General features: G+C 43.4%; 1 protein-coding gene across 1 annotated transcript in view; it reads left to right on the top strand.

The window, feature by feature from the left end:
* The first annotated feature begins 678 nt into the window (after nt 1-678).
* The window catches only part of LOC135526450 (polycomb group RING finger protein 3-like), a 74081-nt gene continuing 63887 nt past the window's right edge, over nt 679-10872 (top strand). The window contains exon 1 of the mRNA XM_064954832.1: nt 679-792. The gene's annotated coding sequence lies outside the window, so the exon portion shown is untranslated. The remainder of the gene's footprint in view (nt 793-10872) is intronic.

Genomic DNA, 10872 nt, shown 5'->3' with positions numbered 1-10872 from the left:
TTGTTGAGGGTGCAACAGGTCAGCACCTCAGGAGTAAATGTCAGTTGACAGGAGAAATACTCCAACCCAATCCACTGAACACATCTGAAACATATTGAAAGTGTGATCTTGTAAGAAAGACCTCAGGGCCATGTATAAGCACTTTATTACACAGTAATAATACAAAATCCCAACGTCAAAAATATTGCTCTATTTGTCAGTATCATTCTACGTTACTGTACATTTTAGCACATAAGCACTTTGACTTTTGAGATCCTACTGTAGCCTATAAGCAATGTGCTACATCTCAGGTTTCAAATGTAGGTTGACTGTAATGGCATTACAGAAATCTAACATTTGGCCTACAGCAAAGAAACTTATTCTGACAAGATTCTCCTCATGTCTTGCCCAAAAACCAACATTTATTTCATTATGATTTTCATTGTGATTCCCCAATTTTCTAAACCCTTATATCTGAGTTTTTTTTCTGAGAGTTTCACTCAGAATTTCGCGGAATTCTAAAATATATCAAAAATGTATCACAATAATTGTTTCTTCGAAATGAATTGGGAGCTCGATACAATGTTGTCTATTCGTCTACTCTCATTCAATCCACCTCCCCCTCGACTAACCCTCCTCCCCCTCGACTAACCCTCCTCCCCCTCGACTAATCAGCGCATGCTCAGCAAAGCTCCAAGAGGTGTTTCGGCCTGTTTCGGGATTGGCCGGACATTTTCGCCTCTTTGTTTTACTGATAGTGGATTTAAATCGGATTCAACCCAATGTCCAGCGGACTGTACTGTTCCTAAACAGGTTAGTTCTTTTGACTTGAAGGATTTTAGGCGTATTAATGCATTAGTGCGTCTATTGGTGATTTATGGCTGCGATTTGTATTGTTCTTATTCATTTTTGTCTGTGCCTTTTCCGCTTGGTGGTATGGGCATGCTATACGTGTTGTTTTATGTGCCTATGTGGTAGTGTATGGCGGCGCCGGGCCCTGCAGTTAGACACCGGGATCCTTTTCAAGGAAAAGTGCATTAGAAGGGAGGGTGTGGATAGCAGTGAAGCTCTCTTTTTGTTCTATACGACGGGAGCTCTCGTAGACGCTCACATGTCTCCCATAATATTTGTGTTGTTTGGAGCGACAAACCAATCTTTCCCATTGCCTGGAATGTTCTTGAAAAACCATGGTCCACCATTAACCCTTTCGGGCTTCGAAAGTTCGGTGTTAATGCACGAGGGTGTAGTTGTAGCCACCTGATTAAATCTAGACAAAAGAGAGTTTATGATTTTTAGGGGCTATTTCGCCCCCATCTAACTGTAAGGAACTGTGACATTGTGGGATTTTGGTGAAGGGCCGAGCCAACAAGTCTCTCTCTTTTGGTAGCTAGATTGATGTCTTGTAACAAGGGACAGCAATATGTCAATTGCTCCGAGGGACAAGCCACAATAGCCAAGTGGCTATACAAGCTGAACTTAGGTGGGTTTTCCTGGCTTCAGCCTATGTAGGGATTCAATGTTTTTTACTGTTACAACAATAAATCACAAAGGCAGGCACAAACATCCTCAACTTTCATTGTATAATTAACTACTTAGCATATTACTAGCCAATATTCTCTATGTTACTTAACATGTAAATCATAAATATATCTCAACATGAACAGCTTCTTCATTCCTGGTTGACATAGGTTATGCAAATGTAGTAATCAGGGAAGAATTGCAGAGAGCCATTCATTGGCTATGTTGAGTGTTGTTGATCAGGATCTCTAGTCCATTCAATCAATGAGACAGTATCATTAGAGCAATAAAGAAAGCTGTATTTCTCTTCATAACAGCCTTTGTTATGAACAGGCTTATCTAACAAATCCACTCACACTTTACAAAGAAACACAGTAGCCATACAATAATTCCACATGAAGGTGTTGATTGCCCCTCGACGGTGGTGTAAATACTGGCCATTAGGCTGCAGCTTCGTGTTGTTCTGTCTGTCCATGATGTTATGGCTAGTATGTCCAGCAGTGTATAGAATAGCCCATGTGTAAAGTTGCTCTTATACCCGTGGTAACATTGTAATTAGCCTACTATGACATCAACCTTGTTGTTACATTGTGGTTATTACATTGTAATGAGGTTGAGGGGTTTTGGTAATTATACAAGGGTCTACCACCTAAATACATTTTACGGAAATGCCAAATTCCAAATAATTTGGTGGAATCCACCAACATTTTGGGATTAGGGTCCGTTCCATGAAGTTCTATTCCATACCAAATTCTTTGTCAAGGTGTGTTGACTGTTGTTAATGACAATCCCAATCAGTGACCAGCAGAGCAAAACAACAGATGAACCATAAACCAGACATCACCCTTCTTGAAATGATGTCAGCATATACAGACACAAGAAAATGGTAACACACATTGTTGTTATAGACCTGGTGAATGACAAGGCCTATTCATTTTGTGAATAAAACCAGACCTGTGTTGGCCTGTCACTTTTTCTACACTCGTGAGGGGATTAGGATTACACCCGTAGAGGGGATTAGGATTACACCCGTAGAGGGAAGTATGTCCTAACTGTAACAGTTTACTTCCCTGACTGTTGCTGTTGTATGTCAACATTAGGGCCGGGACGATACCAGTATCGCGATACTTGTTAGTATCGTAGCAAGGAAACAAAACACAAAGCAGATTTAACTTCTTTATGAAAACAGCCCTAATGTTTGAAACAAACATCATTCTGCTTTCATCCAGAGTCACATTTATTTATTTTCCAAGTTAAAGCACACAATATTTTACATCCAGAAGGTTTTTAAAGGACTGAAGAGTTAGGTCTGCTTTGTGTTTTCATTTTTGCAATGGAAAAAATATTGCAATACTGGTATTGTCACAGCCTTAGAAACATATCGAAAACTGGTTCACACAACAGGTTATGTAAGTAAATTCAGTGGTTTGATACACACATGTGGAAAGTATTCAGACGCCTTGACCTTTTCCACATTTTGTTAAATTACAGCCTTATTCTAAAACTGGTTTAATAGTTTTTTTGCTCATCAATCTACACACAATACCCCATAATGACAAAGCAAAAACAGCTAAAAAATATATTTAGCTAATTTATTGGGGGGAAAAATGGAAATATCAGCATTCAGACCCTTTACTCAGTACTTTGTTGAAGCACCTTTGACAGCGATTACAGACTTGATTCTTCTTGGATATGACGCTACAAATTTAGCACACATGTATTTGTGGAGTTTGTTAAATTCTTCTCTGCAGATCCTCTCAAGCTCTGTCAAGTTGGATGGGGAGCGTTGCTGCACAGCTATTTTCAGGTCTCTTCAGAGATGTTAGATCGGGTTCAAGTCTGGGCTCTGCCTGGGCCACTCAAGGACATTCAGAGACTTGTCACGAAGCCACTCCTACATTGTCTTGGCTGTGTGATTAGGATCGTTGTCCTGTTGGAAGGTGAACCTTCTCCCCAGTCTGAAGTCCTGAGCGCTCTGAAGCAGGTTTTCATCAAGGATTTCTCAGTACTTTGCTTCGTTCATCTTTGCCTCAATCCTGACTAGTTTCCCAGTCCCTGCTGCTGAAAAACACCCCCACTACATGATGCTGCCACCAACATGCTTCACCATAGGGAAGGTGCCAGGCCAAAGAGTTCAATCTTGGTTTCATCAGACCAGGGAATCTTGTTTCTCATGGTCTGAGAATCTTTAGGTGCCTTTCGGAAAACTCCAAAAGGGCTGTCATGTGCCTTTTACTGAGGAGTGGCTTCCGTCTGGCCACTCTACCAAACAGGCCTGATTGGTGGAGTGGTGTGGAGATGGTTGTCCTTCTGGAAGGTTCTCCCACCTCCACAGAGAAACTCTGGAGCTCTTTCAGAGTGACCATTGGGTTCTTGGTCACCTCCCTAACCAAGGCCCTTCTCCCCGACTGCTCAGTTTGGTCTGGCGGCCAGCTCTAGGAAGAGTCTAGGTGGTTCCAAACTTCTTCAAATCAAATCAAATTTTATTTGTCACATACACATGGTTAGCAGATGTTAATGTGAGTGTAGAGAAATGCTTGTGCTTCTAGTTCCGACAATGCAGTAATAACCAACAAGTAATCTAACTAACAATTCCTAATCTACTGTCTTATACACAGTGTAAGGGGATAAAGAATATGTACATAAGGATATATGAGTGAGTGATGGTACAGAGCAGCATAGGCAAGATACAGTAGATGGTATCGAGTACAGTATATACATGTGAGATGAGTATGTAAACAAAGTGGCATAGTTAAAGTGGCTAGTGATACATGTATTACATAAGGATGCAGTCGATGATATAGAGTACAGTATATAGGTATGCATATGAGATGAATAATGAAGGGTAAGTAACATTATATAAGGTAGCATTGTTTAAAGTGGCTAGTGATATATTTACAACATTTCCCGTCAATTCCCATTTTTAAAGTGGAGTCAGTGTCAGTGTGTAGGCAGCAGCCACTCAATGTTAGTGGTGGCTGTTTAACAGTCTGATGGCCTTGAGATAGAAGCTGTTTTTCAGTCTCTCGGTCCCAGCTTTGATGCACCTGTACTGACCTCGCCTTCTGGATGATAGCGGGGTGAACAGGCAGTGGCTCGGGTGGTAGATGTCCTTGATGATCTTTATGGCCTTCCTGTAACATCGGGTGGTGTAGGTGTCCTGGAGGGCAGGTAGTTTGCCCCCGATGATGCGTTGTGCAGACCTCACTACCCTCTGGAGAGCCTTACGGTTGAGGGCGGAGCAGTTGCCGTACCAGGCGGTGATACAGCCCGCCAGGATGCTCTCGATTGTGCCTCTGTAGAAGTTTGTGAGTGCTTTTGGTGACAAGCCGAATTTCTTCAGCCTCCTGAGGTTGAAGAGGCGCTGCTGCGCCTTCTTCACGATGCTGTCTCTGTGAGTGGACCAATTCAGTTTGTCTGTGATGTGTATGCCGAGGAACTTAAAACTTGCTACTCTCTCCACTACTGTTCCATCGATGTGGATAGGGGGGTGTTCCCTCTGCTGTTTCCTGAAGTCCACAATCATCTCCTTAGTTTTGTTGACGTTGAGTGTGCGGTTATTTTCCTGACACCACACTCTGAGGGCCCTCACCTCCTCCCTGTAGGCCGTCTCGTCGTTGTTGGTAATCAAGCCTACCACTGTTGTGTCGTCCGCAAACTTGATGATTGAGTTGGAGGCGTGCGTGGCCACGCAGTCGTGGGTGAACAGGGAGTACAGGAGAGGGCTCAGAACGCACCCTTGTGGGGCCCCAGTGTTGAGGATCAGCGGGGAGGAGATGTTGTTACCTACCCTCACCGCCTGGGGGCGGCCCGTCAGGAAGTCCAGTACCCAGTTGCACAGGGCGGGGTCGAGACCCAGGGTCTCGAGCTTGATGACGAGCTTGGAGGGTACTATGGTGTTGAATGCCGAGCTGTAGTCGATGAACAGCATTCTCACATAGGTATTCCTCTTGTCCAGATGGGTTAGGGCAGTGTGCAGTGTGGTTGAGATTGCATCGTCTGTGGACCTATTTGAGTGGTAAGCAAATTGGAGTGGGTCTAGGGAGTCAGGTAGGGTGGAGGTGATATGGTCCTTGACTAGTCTCTCAAAGCACTTCATGATGACGGAAGTGAGTGCTACGGGGCGGTAGTCGTTTAGCTCAGTTACCTTAGCTTTCTTGGGAACAGGAACGATGGTGGCCCTCTTGAAGCATGTGGGAACAGCAGACTGGTATAGGGATTGATTGAATATGTCCGTAAACACACCAGCCAGCTGGTCTGCGCATGCTCTGAGGGCGCGGCTGGGGATGCCGTCTGGGCCTGCAGCCTTGCGAGGGTTAACACGTTTAAATGTTTTACTCACCTCGGCTGCAGTGAAGGAGAGACCACATTTTTCCGTTGCAGGCAGTGTCAGTGGCACTGTATTGTCCTCAAAGCGGGCAAAAAAGTTATTTAGTCTGCCTGGGAGCAAGACATCCTGGTCCGTGACTGGGCTGGATTTCTTCCTGTAGTCCGTGATTGACTGTAGACCCTGCCACATGCCTCTTGTGTCTGATCCGTTGAATTGGGATTCTACTTTGTCTCTGTACTGACGCTTAGCTTGTTTGATAGCCTTACGGAGGGAATAGCTGCATTGTTTGTATTCAGTCATGTTACCAGACACCTTGCCCTGATTGAAAGCAGTGGTTCGTGCTTTCAGTTTCACACGAATGCTGCCATCAATCCAAGGTTTCTGGTTAGGGAATGTTTTAATCGTTGCTATGGGAACGACATCTTCAACGCACGTTCTAATGAACTCGCACACCGAATCAGCGTATTCGTCAATGTTGTTATTTGACGCAATACGAAACATGTCCCAGTCCACGTGATGGAAGCAGTCTTGGAGTGTGGAGTCAGCTTGGTCGGACCAGCGTTGGACAGACCTCAGCGTGGGAGCTTTTTTTTTAGCTTTTGTCTGTAGGCAGGTATCGGCAAAATGGAGTTGTGGTCAGCTTTTCCGAAAGGGGGAAGGGGCAGGGCCTTATATGCGTCGCGGAAGTTAGAGTAACAGTGATCCAAGGTTTTTCCGCCCCTGGTTGCGCAATCGATATGCTGATAAAATTGAGGGAGTCTTGTTTTCAGATTAGCCTTGTTAAAATCCCCAACAACGATGAATGCAGCCTCCGGATAAATGGTTTCCAGTTTGCAAAGAGTTAAATAAAGTTCGTTCAGAGCCATCGATGTGTCTGCTTGGGGGGGGATATATACGGCTGTGATTATAATCGAAGAGAATTCTCTTGGTAGGTAATGCGGTCTATATTTGATTGTGAGGAATTCTAAATCAGGTGAACAGAAGGATTTGAGTTCCTGTATGTTTCTTTCATCGCACCATGCCTCGTTAGCCATAAGGCATACACCCCACCCCTCTTCTTACCAGAAAGGTGTTTGTTTCTGTCGGCGCGATGCGTGGAGAAACCCGTTGGCTGCACCGCATCGGATAGCGTCTCTCCAGTGAGCCATGTTTCCGTGAAGCACAGAACGTTACAGTCTCTGATGTCCCTCTGGAATGCTACCCTTGCTCGGATTTCATCAACCTTGTTGTCAAGAGACTGGACATTGGCAAGAAGAATGCTAGGGAGTGGGGCACGATGTGCCCGTCTCCGTAGTCTAACCAGAAGACCGCTACGTTTCCCTCCATTTAAGAATGATGGCCACTGTGTTCTTGGGGACCTTCAATACTGCAGAAATGTTTTGGTACCCTTCCCCAAATCTATGCCTCGACACAATCCTGTCTTGGAGCTCTATGGACAATTCCTTCGACCTCATGGCTTGATCAAAGGAACAACTACTGATTTTAGATCCACTGGCTGTTACTTACCAAGTTTGACAGATGGGCCTATAGCCTGTTAGTGTTTCCCCAAGTCTTGGAATATGGCCTATCATTCATGCATTTAGCTACATCTCTGAATTCTAGCTTACTGATGGGCACTGGACTGAATCCAGATACACTTGTCAATTCAGCCAATTTGAGATTGGTAATGTGAAGGCTGTGTGAAGCAATTCAAGTAACCCAATCCCAAATCAAACACTAAACCCTACGTCCTATGGTCTTCTGGACGTCTGAGAGGAATACATGTTCAGTGTGTCACTTTAACTTGTTACCACACTATTGCCATGTTATTCCCACTTTAGTCTGTGTTGCAATGTAAAGTTCTCCCTTAATTTCAGTAACAAATACGATTGATTTGAGAAACATCTGTGACAAACGTGTGGGGCAATGGCTAGTCTACCAAATTCAGACTCAATGACGATTCAACTGTGTGTTTTAACTTTCAGACGGGCTAAATTGTTCAAATTGGATGTTTCGGCTGTGTTCATGAACCGAATAGGTTGTGACTTGCTTATATAGCGCCGGTTCCAATTTCTAATGGTGTAATGTCTGTATTGAAGGTTCCCTTTTAAGATGTGTTAGTTTACAACAGCCTTTTTGTGGAGCTGTTGAAGTCTGACGTTTAACGTAGCTCTGTTTTTTTAACAATGGCAAGAGGACTGCACAAAATCATTACAGTGTTTACATACAACGCATTTCTTTGTTTCCTGCTCTCGAGAAGGATTATATAGAACCTTCAAATGGCTGCTTTCTACACCCTCTCATTGTTCTCATAGCTTCAAACTCTTCATCCACAGTCAAGCACCCTGTGTCATCACACTTGCACTGCTGCCCCCATTTAGGGTGAAGTGACCTAAAGCGAACTCTCAGGTGCCAGACTCTAACCCAGACCCTAACCTAACCCAGACTATAGCAAGTTATTACTTTACTCGTGGGTTACGCATGTACTTTACAAATTAAAACGAAGGCCATGGCAGCCCGAAACACAACTGTTTTATACTTGAAGTCACAAAAATGACTTTTAAAAAAAGCGAGTGAAAGTTGTCTTTATCAAATTATTTATGGCTGCATCTCCACATTGGAGATTGTTGATGCACTGTCCACCTACAACCAAGCCTATACCAGTTCAGAAGACACAACAAACACACCTTGAAATTAACTGATGAACAATCACACATCATTCATGTGTTTCAAGAAAATGATTTATTTAGGATACATTAATGCTGAAGGGCCATAGCCTTCCATTAGCTTAAATAACACCAGCTGGCCTCGTCAAGTGTATCTGAACATAGAGCCTATTCTGGAACACTAGCCATGGTTTCCTTTGTGTCATGCCAGACAATCTTTGAAGTAACAATTGGTTTAGGATACACTTCATAAGTGGAAATATACCCCCCCATCCTCTTTGCCATGCACTGTGTCATGGAATCTAGGGCATTCATACACATGTTTTCAACATGCAGATTCCACAGCATATATTTTAGTTTAAAAATACAAACTTTACTTCAGGAAAACTCGAAAGTTTACATTGTTTTCTCGTTAACGCAAAAGTGAAAACAGAGAGCTGTGTTATAGACTGAAAATGTAGGCCTAGGCATGAATTCTACTATACTGACAACTTCGACATCCCCTACAAGACACATTTAAACAAAAATTGCCTAGTGCACGGATCATCAATTAGATTCAGCTGCAGGCCGATGTTTTTTTTCTTAAGCGGAGGGCAAATTGACCACAAGAAGCCCAAACAGCTATAATATGGAACTAAAACATAATAATTTAAAACCTAGCTTACATTTATATACAATCACGTGTCTCTCCATTATGCGTCGGAATACTTGCAGCTGTATTCCTGGTGTTTTTACAGTCTTTCATGTCCAACAATGAAAAAAAAAAAAAAAAAAAAAAAAAAAAAAAAAACGTATAAAACCCCTGCGGCCCCTTCAGTTGGGGCATCCTGCCCTAGTACCCCAGAAGAGGACCCTGGCTATCTAGCAATTTGATTCAAGGCAAACCCAACCACTTGATCAAAGTTCACTTATTTTTATATATTTATATACAGTGCTTTCAGAAAGTATTCAGATCCCTTGAGTTTTTCCACATTTTGTTACATTACAGCCTTATTCTAGAATTGATTAAATAAAAACAGATACTTATTTACATAAGTATTCAGACCCTTTGCTATGAGACTCGAAATTGAGCTCAGGTGCATCCTGTTACCATTGATCATCCTTGAGATGTTTCCACCCATGGAAAATGTAATTGTTTGGACTTGATTTGGAAAGGTACATGCCTGTCTCTATAAGGTACCACAGCTGACAGTGCATGTCAGAGCAAAAACCAAGCCATGAGGTTGAAGGAATTGCTCGTAGAGCTCCAAGACAGGATTGTGTTGAGGCACAGATCTGGGGAAGGGTACCAAAACATTTTTGCAGCATTGAAGGTTCCCAAGAACACAGTGGTCTCCATCATTCTTAAATGGAAGAAGTTTGAAACCACCAAGTCTCTTCTTAGAGCTGTTCGTCCGGCCAAACTGAGCAATCTGGGGACAAGGTCCTTGGTCAGGGAGGTGACCAAGAACCCGATGGTCACTCTGACAGAGCTCTAGAGTTCCTCTGTGGAGATGGGAGAACCTTCCAGAAGGACAACCATCTCTGCAGAACTCCCCCAATCAGGCCTATATGGTAGAATAGCCAGACAGAAGCAACTCCTCAGTAAAAGGCACATGACAGCCCGTTTGGAGTTTTCCGAAAGGCACCTAAAGATTCTTTGACCATGAGAAACAGGATTCTCTGGTCTGATGAAACCAAGATCAAGGGGTCTGAATACTTTCTCCCCAATTTCGATCTTGTCTCATCGCTGCAACTCCCCTATGGTCTCGGGAGGCGAAGGTCGAGTCAGGCGTCCTCTGAAACATGACTCGCCAAACCGCGCTACTTAACACCAGTCCTCTTAATCCGGAAGCCAGCCGCACCAATGTGTCGGAGGAAACACCTATAGGACTCCCAATCAAGGCCGGTTGTGATACAGCCTGGGATCTAACCCAGGTCTGTAGTGTTGGCCCAGCCTTAGACCTCTTCGCCACTCGGGAGGCCCCCAAAGTTCTCTTAAACATAGTTTTTAGCTGATGGTCTGTGCTACTGAGTTAATGAAAGAAAACAACATGGCTTGTTTGTTCCTTATCCCCTCCCCCTGTATCACTCCTGTTGCAGTAGTCTGATCAAATCAAATCAAATGTTATTGGTCACATACACATGGTTAGCAGATGTTAGTGCGAGTGTAGCCAAATGCTTGTGCTTCCAGTTCTGACCGTGCAGTAATATCTAACAAGTAATCTAACAATTTCACAACAACTACCTTATACACACAAGTGTAAAATAAGGAATAAGAATATGTACATATAAATATATGAATGAGCTATGGCCGAACAGCATAGGCAAGATGCAGCAGATGGTATAGAGTACAGTGTATACATATGAGATGAGTAATGTAGGGTACGTAAACATGATATAAAGTGGCATTGTTTAAAG

This window comes from Oncorhynchus masou, chromosome 32 (genome assembly GCF_036934945.1).
Source record: "Oncorhynchus masou masou isolate Uvic2021 chromosome 32, UVic_Omas_1.1, whole genome shotgun sequence".
NCBI classification, from domain to species: Eukaryota; Metazoa; Chordata; class Actinopteri; order Salmoniformes; family Salmonidae; genus Oncorhynchus; species Oncorhynchus masou.
Note: the sequence above shows the minus strand (reverse complement) of the source record. Positions and strands in the feature narration are given on the sequence as shown.